The following is a 12,992-nucleotide window of genomic DNA, read 5'->3' as shown; positions in this document are numbered from 1 at the left end:
GCTTCCCTGGTGGTGCAGTGGTTGAGAGTCTGCCTGCCAAGGCAGGGGCCACGGGTTCGATCCCTGGTCTGGGAGGATCCCGCATGCCGCGGAGCAATTGGGCCCGTGAGCCAAAGCTGCTGAGCCTGCGCATCTGGAGCCTGTGCTCCGCAGCGGGAGAGGCCGCGATGGTGGGAGGCCCGCGCACCGTGATGAGGAGTGGCCCCCACTTGCCGCAACTGGAGAAAGCCCTCGCACAGAAACAAGGAACCAGCACAGCCAAAAATAAATAAATAAATAAATTAATTAATTTAAAAAAAATCTTAAAAAAAAAAAGACACGGGATGGAAAATCGTGTATTGCAGCAGTATTTACAATAGCCAAGACATGGAAGCAAACAAAATGTCCATCAACAGATAAATGGACAAAGAAGAAGTGGTACACATACCAAATGGAATAGTAGCCTCGGGAAAAAAATGAACAATGCTGTTTTCAGGACTACACATGAGCCTAGAAATAATCATATTAGGTTAAGTAAGTCAAAAGGGAATGACAAATATCCTATGATATCATGTGTACATGTTATCCTAAGATTACTACCAATGAACATATTTCCACAGAAACAGACACTCACAGACTTATACAACAAACTAATGGTTAGCCAAAATGAAAGGTGGGAGGATGGATAAATTAAGACTATGGGGCTAACATAGATATACTAATGTATGTTAAATATATATAAACATGTAACATATAAACTATATGAATTATATAGTCACCAATACATATAAAATATATAATGACAAAACACCTACCAAATACCAAGGGAGGTCTACTCAACATTCTGTAATAACATACCTGGTAACAGGATCCGAACATGAACAGACATATGTATGAATCATTGAGCAGATTCTGTACAGCCAGACAATCACAAAACTCTAATCAAGTTTACTCCGATAAGAAATAGAAATTCAATTTAAAAAGCAAACATAAGTAAGGAGAAATAAACTTCTGGGGGCTTGTCCCAGCACATTCCACTCTAATTTACAACCTTGGAACACTACCTCCAGGAAGACTCTTTTGCACTAGTAACAAGAGTTGAGAACGTAATGATGCTGCCGCCTTGTGGCTGTTTCCCACAACAGCAGCTTTAAACAAAGTGCTAATGTTTGCTTAATAGTCACAAGGACTGCAGGGCTGTAAATGACACCTGCCCTCAAAAAATGCTCTGCGGTAGGGAATACGCAAGAAAATTCAACACAAGACAAATTTTTCAAGAAGTCAATAAGAAGAGGGAAGTTGTAGTCACTCTTCAAAAAAAAGGAAAAGAAAAAAAGGACATGCCTAAAGCTTAGTATAAGGAATTATTAGCCATATGCAAATCCAATGTCGAAAAAGGTTTCAGCTCACACCAGTCAAATGACCATCAGCAAAAGTCTACAAACTATAAATGTTCAAGGGGTTTTAGAGAACTCTGTACCTTCTAGCTGCTGCTGGGATGTAAAGTGGTAACAGCACTAACAAAAACTGAATGGAGCTGCTTGAAAAGGTAAAAATTGAGCTACCAGATGATGCGGCAGGGCACCTTTTGGGCCTATTACCTAAGACCACAAGAATCGGAAAGACAGAGGCAGGCAAATGTCTAAGTCTGTATCTGTTACCATGTTACCATGTTACCATGTCTTTAACGAGGAAATGTCAGAACTGACTTACCAAAAAAAAGTGTTTTGTTTGTTTGTTTTAATTACAGTCACGGTGAGTAAGACGTAGCTCAGAACAGCTAATGTGACTTAGTGATTCTCTCATCAGGAAATACAGTTTCTACTTCCCTGTTTATTCTCCACATCCTCTAGTAAGCAAAGTTTCAATGAAAGATAAATCTACAGGGCGAAAAGAAAAGAAAACTTACATGTGTTGATAAGATCATTTTGACAGGTTGTACCACGTATGTTAGTGTTTCTGGGGGTGGACACAAGCCAGAGCTCCTTACTCTGACATTTTCACTGATGTCATTCCCTTTGATCCTCAATTTGAAAGTGGATAAAAATGTTTTCTATGTTTTCTTCTTTAAGAAATTAAATAAAGAATGCTTTCTAGACATGACTCTCTAATGATTTTCAGTCAGTGGTCACCAACGGAGGTAAAGCACAGAATCTCATCACCACAGAAGGGTGACATTCAGTCAGGTAAGAAAATTCTACCCGAAATCAGAGCTTCATCTTTAACATGAAATCAAAGGCTTTCACAGGTTCTTCATCATTCTGCACTCAGCCCTACCATATGGGATTGGCTCTGAGAATCTCACATCAGATGACTGACAAACATGTCATAGTACACTGATCTGGTACCAGATCCTACCTCTGTTAATGATCTCCTGCAGGGACATTGGAATATTCTAGGATATTTCCTGGAGCCCTCTACTCTATACAGGTACACTTCTAAGTAGAAACAGAAGCTTTGATTTTCACTGGGACCCCTGCTCTGTCCAACCAACCTCTCTAGAACTATGATGTTCTAATGTCTCCTGATTAGAACATTTCAAGGTCTCTCCCTGTGCTAATTTAGTAAAGGTAAAAGAGAAACAAGAAAGAGCAAACGGGCTTCCCTGGTGGCGCAGTGGTTGAGAGTCTGCCTGCCAATGCAGGGGATGCGGGTTTGAGCCCTGGTCTGTGAAGATCCCACATGCCGCGGAGTAACTGGGCCCATGAGCCACAATTACTGAGCCTGCGCGTCTGGAGCCTGTGCTCCGCAACAAGAGAGGACGCGATGGTGAGAGGCCCGCGCACCGCGATGAAGAGTGGTCCCCACTTGCCACAACTGGAGAAAGCCCTCGCACGGAAACAAAGACTCAACACAGTCATAATTAATTAATTAATTAATTAATTAATTAATTAATAACGTGAATTTCTTTAAAATAAAAAAGAAAGAGCAAATTATGCAGGGAGCAATATATAAGATTCCTTTACTTAATGTATTTACCTGATATACCCAAATATTGAGAAATATAGATTCATTTCATAATGGTCAAGAAAAGAGGAGGAGGAACCTCCATGCCAACAGTATATATAAAATGGAATCAATATTGCATAAGCTCCAGCTTAAGCTTAGCTACGAGGTACTAACTCTTCTCATAAAGAAACAATAGTTCTCCATCATTTGAAGCACACTGAGGACTCAGACAGCTGGACACTGAGGGTGTAGTCTCCTCACTCGAATTCTGTACCTGCATCACAGAGCCATGAAATATTCCCAAAGAATTATTACGGATGAGGTGGGGGGCCGAAATGAAAAAGATGAACCCATAGTCTGCCCTACCATCTGTTCTGCTGGATATTACCACCATCTTGGCCCAATATGACCTTCCCACTTCTCTCTGGGCCTCCCTACTTTCCACCTCCATCCTCTCATTATATCTTACCTACACTTGGAAACGACTCTAGTTTTTCCACTTATCTTTATCAACAAGTAATCCAAATAGCAACTGTGTATATAACTCCTTAGAAACCTCAGGTCTGACTCACTAATACATGACCTTCGAAGTCCACAGTTTTCCTAATTCCCTTTATTATTTTTTTCTAATTTCCATGTACTTACACTCTCAGGACCTTCACTGTTCTCAAGTTCGTCTTCCCTGCAAAATCTGTCAACCTAGACATAGACTTAAGTACCACCATCTAATTATCTCCTAGGGAATCCAGTTTTTAAAAAAGCCTCAGCAAGCCTTATGGACTTTATTAAAGACTCTTTAAGATAACCCATGGGAGATAGCAGTGTACCCATAGATATCTATTTAATACACCCTCAGAGTAATTTTTTTTTATAAAGTCTCTTCTGGCCAATGAAGACTCTCAGTTCTTCTTCTTCAACATATGCAGGGTCTCACCCTTCTGATTACTCTCTGCTCTACCCCAGGTCCACTCCCTTTCCTGATATTACATTCTTTCCCAATTGTGTATGTTGGTAAAATCAAATAACATAAAATATAACATGTTAATTATTATAAAGTGCACCGTTCATTTATATTAAATACATTCATATTATTGGGTGATCAACATCACCATTTATCTTTCTAATTCTTTTCTACGTTTTAAAACTGTAACTCTGTATCCTTTAAACATAACTTTCCTTTTTGTTCCATAACCACCTGAAAAGCATCATTACCCCCCCAATTTCTATGGTTTTGACTACACTAAGTACCCCATATAATTGAAATAAGTAGTTATATTGTTATGACTCACTAAAAGTCACAAAAAATGGCATTTTTGGTAGCTAAATTTCCTCAAGATTCATCCATGTTGTAGCATATTCCTAGATCTTTTCCTTCTTAAGGCTGAATAATATTGTGTTATATGGTTATACCACACTTTGCTTATCCAGGAACTAGTGGATGAACACTTAGGTTGCTTTCATATTTTAGCTACTGTGATTATTACTGCTCTAAACACTGGAGTACAAATATTTAAGACTCTGATTTCAATTCCTTTGGGTATACCTCATAGTAAAATTCTTGGATCATGTAGTAATTCTATTTTTCAATATCTGAAAAATTGCCATATTCTTTTGCAAAGCAGCTGTATCATTCTACATGCCCACTGACATAGCACAATGGTTCCAACTCCCTCACATCCTCACCAATACTTGCTTTCTGCTTGTGTATGTGTGTGTGTGCTTGTGTGTGTATGCATGCACACAAATATATAAACATGCATTTAGTGATATGGAGCATCTATTCAAGTGCTTAGTCATTTGTACATCTTTTTGAAGAACCATCCATTCAAGTCTTTTATCCATTTTTGAATCAGGGTGTTTGCTTTTTGTTGAGATGTAGGAATTCTCTGTATATTCTGAATAGAAATCTCTTGTCAGATACATGGCTATCAAATATTTTCTCCCATCTTGTGGGTTGCCATTTTATTCTGTTTACATTTCTTTGATACACATTTTTTTTTTAAATTATGTACTGCACATTTTTAATTGTTTTGTTAGCTGTACCTTTGTTGTTCCGTCGTTTCATATTGAGGAAAACACTGCCAAATCCAATGTCATAAAGCCCTTGTCCTGTATCTTCTAATAAGACTTTTTATTTTATTAGGTCTTATAGTTAGTTTCTTGATACGTTTTCATTAATTTTTGCATATGATGTTAGGTATGGGTCCATCTTCCTACTTTTGCATGTTGACAACATGACTTCTCAGCACCATTTGTTGAAAATACTATCCTTTCTACTTTGAAAAGTCTTGGCAACTTGTCAAAAATCATATGGCCATATATCAGGGTTTATTTCTGGGTGTTCTATTCTATTCTATTGGTCTTAAATAAGGGAGAAAATAGTATAACCTATCCAGGTTGATGAAGAACATAAAGAAAGACCAGGACTGAGAATTAGGAGGGCAATATAAAACAGCAGGGAGTAAAAGACAGTGTGAGAGAAGGTCTTGTATTTGCGAGTTCATGGAAATAGGATCATGCTAAAACCACTAAACGCCTGACTTTGAACAATACGGTAAATGTGCTAGCAAGAAACATAACACTTACCCATCTCTGGGAAATATAGTATGGGCATAAAGATAAACTACACACAAATATATTAAACAGGGAAGGGTTTTCATGGTGTGAAAATACTGTGGGATTTGAAATACAATTCACTTCTGTTCTACCATTGTCTCTAAAATTTATCAAAGTGTATATACAAACAATTCCAATTCTAGTAATGTGCTTGACAGGTTTATATATGAACTCCAGCAGACCACTAAATGTACATTCATAGTAGGACTCTTCCCTAAACCAAAAAACAAAACTCAAAAACTCGAAAGACTAGAGTTCACTTTGTCAACACACATACAGATGCAATGATGGTTAATGGTCCAAAAAAAGAAAGTGAGCATGGGTGCAAGAGGTTAATCCCCAGGCTGGGGTGGGGTGCAGAGTTTGAGGGTAACACAGGTAGAAAAGGCTTTTGTCCTATCCTTGATTTTTGAGGTATGGAAATTCACAGGTCACTACCTTCATTTCAAAATGAATGAATGCACTATTCAATTTCTTTAAACAGGCGAAGTAAACATGAGTGATAATAAATTTCAAACTGTCGCTAATCAAATAAGATACTAAGAAAAATTAAATAATATGATTTAAGAATGAAGTGGACAGATTGTCCAATATGGTAGCATTCAAAGACCCAGAGCTTGATGCCTCTCATGGGCACACCAAAGTCACAACAGTTTACAGAACAGCAATTGATGAAAAAAACCGGGACCTACCGTAAAAGATGTTTTACAGCTAAAGACATAAGGACGGCACCTCGACAAGACAGGAAGGAAGGGCAAAATCTCAGTAGAGTCAAGACCCATACCACCAGGTGGGTGGCCCACAAATGGGAGAATAATTACAATTTCAGAGGTGCTCCCAGGTAGCAAGGGGTATGAAGCCAACATCAGGCTCCCAAGCCCAGGGATCCTGTTCTGGAAAGAAGAGTTCCTAGAAAGTTGGGCTTTGAAGACCAGTAGTACTTATTTTCCAGAGAGCCAGAGGGTTGTGGGAAATAGAGATTCCACTCTTAAAAGATGCTCACAAAATCCCACATGATCCGAGAATCAGAACAGAAGCAGTCATTTGAAAGGATCCCGGGTCACACCTACCTCCTGATCTTGGAGAGTCTCCCAGAGAGGCAAGAGGCAACTACAGCACAGCCTCAGGGACAGAGACACTGGCAGCAGCCATTCGGGGGAGCTCCTTCTACCTCGTGGACACTGGTACCAGCAAGCATAATTTCAGAATCCTCCCTCTATCTTTTTAGCCTCAAGACCTAGCCCTACCCATTTCCACCAGACTAGAGACACAAGTACTAGGATGCTGCAGGCCAAGCAACTAACTGAGCAGGGGCATAGCCCCACCCACTGGCAAACAGGCTGCCTTCAGACCCTCTCAATGCACAGCTGCCCCTGGACATGGGCCCAGCCACCAAAAGCCCCAGGACCAGCCTCCACACCTCAGTGGACAGGCACCAGCCCCAGAGTCCCTGGCCCCTCTGACAAGTGAGCCTACTCTGGCCTTGGAGTCAGCCTCACCATCGGCAGGTGATAACTGCACAGGGACTGGATGGAGCTTGGACCTACCCAACAGCAAACCTGCTCTAGCATTGGGATCAGCCTCATACACCAACAGGCACACACCAGCTCCAGGAATACCACAGCTCAGCAGCCTGTGTGACCAGAACACTCACTTGCAGGCCAGAAGCAGCCATGGACTCAGCTGGGTCCTGACCCTGCCCACCAGAATGCCAACACAAGATTAGGGATACCCCAGACCCTGGAGATAGCTGTGTCAGGAACAGTGATCCAACACCAACTTTGCGACTCCTGGGCCCTGCAGCCAGAACTCAGGACCTGTCTCTTCCTCCCAGTAGCCAGCATAGCCCCAGGACCAGTGACTGGGCACTAGCCCTGATTATCACCTGGACTGCAGTTCTACCCATAAGTGAACCAGCACTAGATTTGGTGTCCCCCAGAGTTGTGCAGCCAGCTGCCTTATGATTTAGTCTCACCAAGCAGCACAGACAGCCTCCATACTAGGCAGAGCCTGGCAAACGAGCAGTCTGGGGGCAGCCAAGCCTACCAGACCACCCACAGTAGTCAGCCCACCACAACAGAAGAGCCCAAGCAGCCCACATAGGGGGTACACCTAGAACATATAGTTCTAGTGACCAGGGGACACTGGGTTGCTGGGACACATAGGACCTCTCCTACAAAAGGCCACTTCTCCAAGGTCAGGAAATGTAACGAACCTACTACATACATAGCAATAAAAACAGCAAGTTAAGAAAAATGAGGTGACACAGAAACACGATCCAAATGAAGGAACAAGATAAGAACTCAGAAGAAGATCTAAGTGAAGTGGAGATAGCCAATCTACTCAAGAAAGAGTTCAAGGTAATGACGGTAAAGATGATCAAAGAACTCAGGAGAAGAATGGACGACCAGAGCAAGAAGTTAGAAGTTTTTAAAAAAGAGTTAGACCATTAAAGAACAACAAAACAGAGATGAGGAATGCAATAACTGAAATGAAAAATACACTAAAAGGAAACTACTGTAGACTAAATGATACAGAGGAATGAATCAGAAAACTGAAGGACAGAGTACTGGCAATCACTGAAGATGAACGGTAAAACAATAGATTAAAATGAAATGAGGAAAGTTGAACAGACTTGTGAAACAACATCAAGTGTACTAATATTTGCATTATACTGGTCCCAGAAGCAAAAGGGAAGAGAAAGCAGTGTAGAACCTACCTGAAGACATACGAGCTGAAAACTTCCGTAACCTGGGAAAGAAAACAGACATCCAAGGCCAGTAAACACAGTAAGGCCAAAACAGGATCAACCCAAAGAGGACCACACCAAGACTCACTGTAATTAAAATGGCAAAAAAAATAAAGATAAAAAGACACTATTAAAAGGAGCAAAGGAAAAGCAACAAGTTACAAACATGGGAACTTGCATAAAGTTATCAGCTGACTTTTCAGGATAACCTCTGCATGCCAGAAGGGAGTGGCATGGTATATTTAAAGTCATGAAAGGGAAAAGCCCATAACCAAAAATACTCTACCCAGCAAGGCTCTCCTTCAGATTTGATGGAGAGATCTAAAGTTTTACAGAGAAGCAAAACTAAAAGAGCTCAGCATCGCCAAACCAGCTTTATGAGAAATCTTAAGGGGGCTTTTCTAAGTGAAAAAGAAAAGGCCACGACTGAAACATAAAAATTAGGAAAGGAAACTTACTAAAGGAAAAACCTCATTGGTTAAGGCAAATATTCAACAAAGGTAGTAAATCAACCATGTACACAGCTAATAGGAAGGATGAAAGAAAACAGCAATAAAACCATCTATATTCACAATAAGAAGTTAAGGGACACACAAAACAAGTAGATGTAAAATATAAGGTCAAATTCAGTAACTGTGGGGGAGGAGAGTAACAATGCATGGTTGGTAGTGTCCATGTGAAATTAAGAGCTCAGCAACTTAAATAATCACACACATACACACTCACACAAAACTGAAAGAAATCCAAACATAATATTAAAGATAGTCCTCACGTCACAGATGAAGGGAATAAACAGGGAAGAAAGGAACACTGAAGAAATTAAAGAGGGATTCTAAAAATACCCAAGACAAATGAAAATGAACACACAATGATCCAAAATCTATGGGACACAGCCAACGCAGTTCACGGGGGAAGTTATAGTGATACAAGCTTTTTCTTAGGAAACAAGAAAAATATCAAATAAACAACCTAACACTACACCTGAAGGAATTAGAAAAAGAAGAAAAAACAAAACCCAAAGCTGTCAGAAAGAAAAATTAAGAAAACTATGCCATATGCAATCACATCAAAAAGAATAAGATACCTAGGAATAAACACACCTAAGCAGGTAAAAGACATGTGCTCAGGGCTTCCCTGGTGGCGCAGTGGTTGAGAGTCTGCCTGCCAATGCAGGGGACACGGGTTCGAGCCCTGGTCTGGGAAGATCCCACATTCTGCGGAACAGCTGGGCCCGTGAGCCACAACTACTGAGCCTGCGCGTCTGGAGCCTGTGCTCCGCAACAGGAGAGGCCACGATAGTGAGAGGCCCACGCATCGCGATGAAGAGTGGCCCCCGCTTGCCGCGGCTGGAGAAAGCCCTCGCACAGAAACGAAGACCCAACACAGCCAAAAAATAAATAATAAATAAGTAATAAATAAATTAAAGAAATCACTATAAAAAAAAGACATGTGCTCAGAAATCTATCAGCCATTGGTGAAAGAAGTTGAAGGCAACACAAAAAGATGGAAAAACATAGCATGTGCATGGACTGGAAGAATTAATACTCTTAAAATAACCATACTACCAAAGACAGTCTTAATGCAACAGATTTAATGCAATCCCTATCAGAATACCAAAGCATTTGCACAGAACTTGAAAAAGTAATTTTAAAATTTGTATAGAAACACAAAGGCCCCAAATAGCCAAACAATCTTGAGAAAGAACAGAGCTGGAGGCATCACGCACCTTGACTTCAGACTATACTGCAAAGTGACAGTAATCAGAGAGAATCGTACCAGAGCAAAAACAGACACAAAGATCACTGGAAGAGAACAGAGATCCCAGAAATAAGCCCACACACTTATATTTAATTGATTTATGACAAAGCAGGCAATATGGAGAAAAAACTGTCTCTTCAATAAGTGGTACTAGGAAAACTGGTCAGCTACATGGAAAAGAATAAAATTAGATTATTTTAGAACACCATATATAAAATAAATGCAAAACTGAATAAACACCTAAATGTAGGACCAGAAACCATAAAACCCCTAGAGGAAAATATAGAACATTCTTCAACATAAATGATAGCAACAGTTTTAAGTTCAATCTACTAAGGCAAATGAAACAAAAGCAAAACTAAAAAAATGGGACTTCACTAAACTTAAAAGATTTTGCACAGCAAAGGTAACCAAAGACAAAATGAAAAGACAACCTGCTGAAGGAGAGAAAATATTTGCACATGATAAGAGGTTAACACCAAAAAGATGACTAAGCAAGGGTTCATAGCTAAACTACAGAAAGAGCACATACAACTCAGTATCAAAAAAACACCCAAAATCTTTTTTTTTAAATGAGAAGACCTAAATAGACACTTTTCCAAGGAAAATATACAGATAGACAGCCAGAACTCACAAAGATGCTAAACATAGCTAATCGGCAGTAAAATGCAAATCAAAACTATGAGATATATCACCTCAGTCTTGTCAGAATGGCTGTCATCAAAAAGATCACAAGTAACAAAGGTTAGTGAGGATGTGGAGAAAGGGAAACTCTTGTACACTCTTGATTTGAATGTGAATTAGTGCAGCTACTGTGGAAAGCAGAATGGAGGTTCCACAAAAAACTAAAAATAGAACTACCATAATATCCAGCCGTTTCACTCTTGGGTATATCAGAAGAAAACAAAAACACTATTTCAAAAAAATAACTGCACCCCAATGTTCATAACAGTGTTATTTGCCATAGCCAAGATACAGAGTCAAAGTAAGTGTTCATCAATAGCTTAGTGGATAAAAAAGATTTTTTATGATGACTTCCGCAAAAAATGAAATTTTGCCATTTGCAAGAACATGGATGGACTTGGAGGGTATTATGCTTAGTAAAATAAGCCGCAGAGAAAACAAGCATGGTATGTTATGAGAAAAAAAGCATGGTATGTTATGAGAAAACAAGCATGGTATGTTATCATTTACACGTGGCATCTAAAAATTTGAATACAACACAAACAACAACAACAAAAAAACAGACTCACAGATTAAAGAACAGACTAGTGGTTACCAGCAGGGAGAGATAGGGTGGAGGAGCAAAATAGTGGTAGGAGATTTTGAGGTACAATCCACTATGTATAAAATCAATAATCTACAGTGGTGTACTGTATAGCATGGGGAATATAGCCACTCTTTTATAATAACTATAAATGGAGAAGAACCTAAACATTTATGAATCACTGTTGTACCTCTGAAACTAATATAATAATGTAAATTAACTATAGATCAATAAAATATAAAGTAAGAAACAATAAAGGGGAGACAGATTATTAGATAGAAATCAATTAAATAAACACAAGTTTTGGAAATCAGGAATTAAAACACAACATGTAAGACACAACATTGGCATTTAAAGTGTACAATCTATTCATTTAAAAGAAATCATTTAAGTGGTAAAAAATGGTACCCATTCTCACAATTTTGTATATCTAGGATAAATTATTATCTACAAAAATATGTTACAAATATTCACTCAAAAAGAAAGAGAAAATTTGGATAAACCCATTTCAGTATACAAATTTAATATCAAAGTCTCTAGGTAAAATTGATTTGAATAAGTTCTGTTAGCCACTTCTAGTTTCTTTGTGATGTAAAATCTTTTAAAGCATAAAAATCAGCCTTTCTACATTATTCCACTAGACATACATGGAAGTTAAAAGAAATGAGAAGAGAGAACAATCAACCAGGAAGGTGAATTTACTGAGAAACAGTCATTCGTTCTCCCTCCTCCTTTTCTTTTCCTCCTTTTCCAGGTCTCTTTCGGTTCCAATCAAGAGAAGTCTTGAGAGTTCTGAGAATATTTCTTTGACGGCTTCAAATCACCATACCTACATCCTCTGACACAACTACACACACGGGAACAAAAATAAACCTCTGCTATCTACTCATGTAGGAGGGATTCATGCAAAATTAACTCCTACATGGAGACCAACAGGTGAGTTTTCTACCTGTTCTTTATAATGTCCTTCCATTATAGTAAATCCCACACATTATGAGGCAGAAGTGGTTACGTGAGCTTTTCCTTGAAGTCAAAAATCTTGCATTCATTTCAAGCACCTGGTGATCATAGGGTACAGCCAGGGAAGGTGCCATCCCCCCTGGGGGTGGGGGGTGGCGGTGAATGGGCTCCCACACCCATGCACCTCCTGATGTACAGATTCTGGAGAAAAGAAGGGCGATCATACCGCAGTCAGCCTGTCAGGCTGTCGGGCCACTGGGCGACCCGACCAGCCTGGAAGTGTCCCATCAGTTGCTGAAAGCAAAACTCTGCCCCCCCCCTGTGACGTCAGGCAATTTGGGCCAGAGAGTCAGAGGATAATCAAATCAGAGAGTCAGAGGATACTCAGAGGTAATCAACTCCTCCTCTCTGCTCACCTCCTTGGGGTTACAGCAACCCCATCTCCAAACCCAAATCTGACCCTGGAGTGCCAAACTGGGAGTGGCAGTTGGGCTCTGCCCGTGCTTCAGCGCCCTCTGGAGGTTGTCTGCTCTAAAGCCAACTCTCAGCCCTTCCTTCTCCTTCCCTAGTCATGAGGGCTGCCTTGGTCTCCTGCAGCTGCTGGCCTGATTTCATTCTTCTTTTTTCTCCAATTACAATGAAGTGTCTTACAGAAGTTTGGAATCTCTTGAAGAAGGAAGATCTTTTAGTCAATACACCTTAACTGTGAGAAGT

The sequence above is a fragment of the Balaenoptera borealis genome (assembly GCF_965194805.1).
Source record: "Balaenoptera borealis genome assembly, contig: HAP1_SCAFFOLD_277, whole genome shotgun sequence".
NCBI classification, from domain to species: Eukaryota; Metazoa; Chordata; class Mammalia; order Artiodactyla; family Balaenopteridae; genus Balaenoptera; species Balaenoptera borealis.
Note: the sequence above shows the minus strand (reverse complement) of the source record.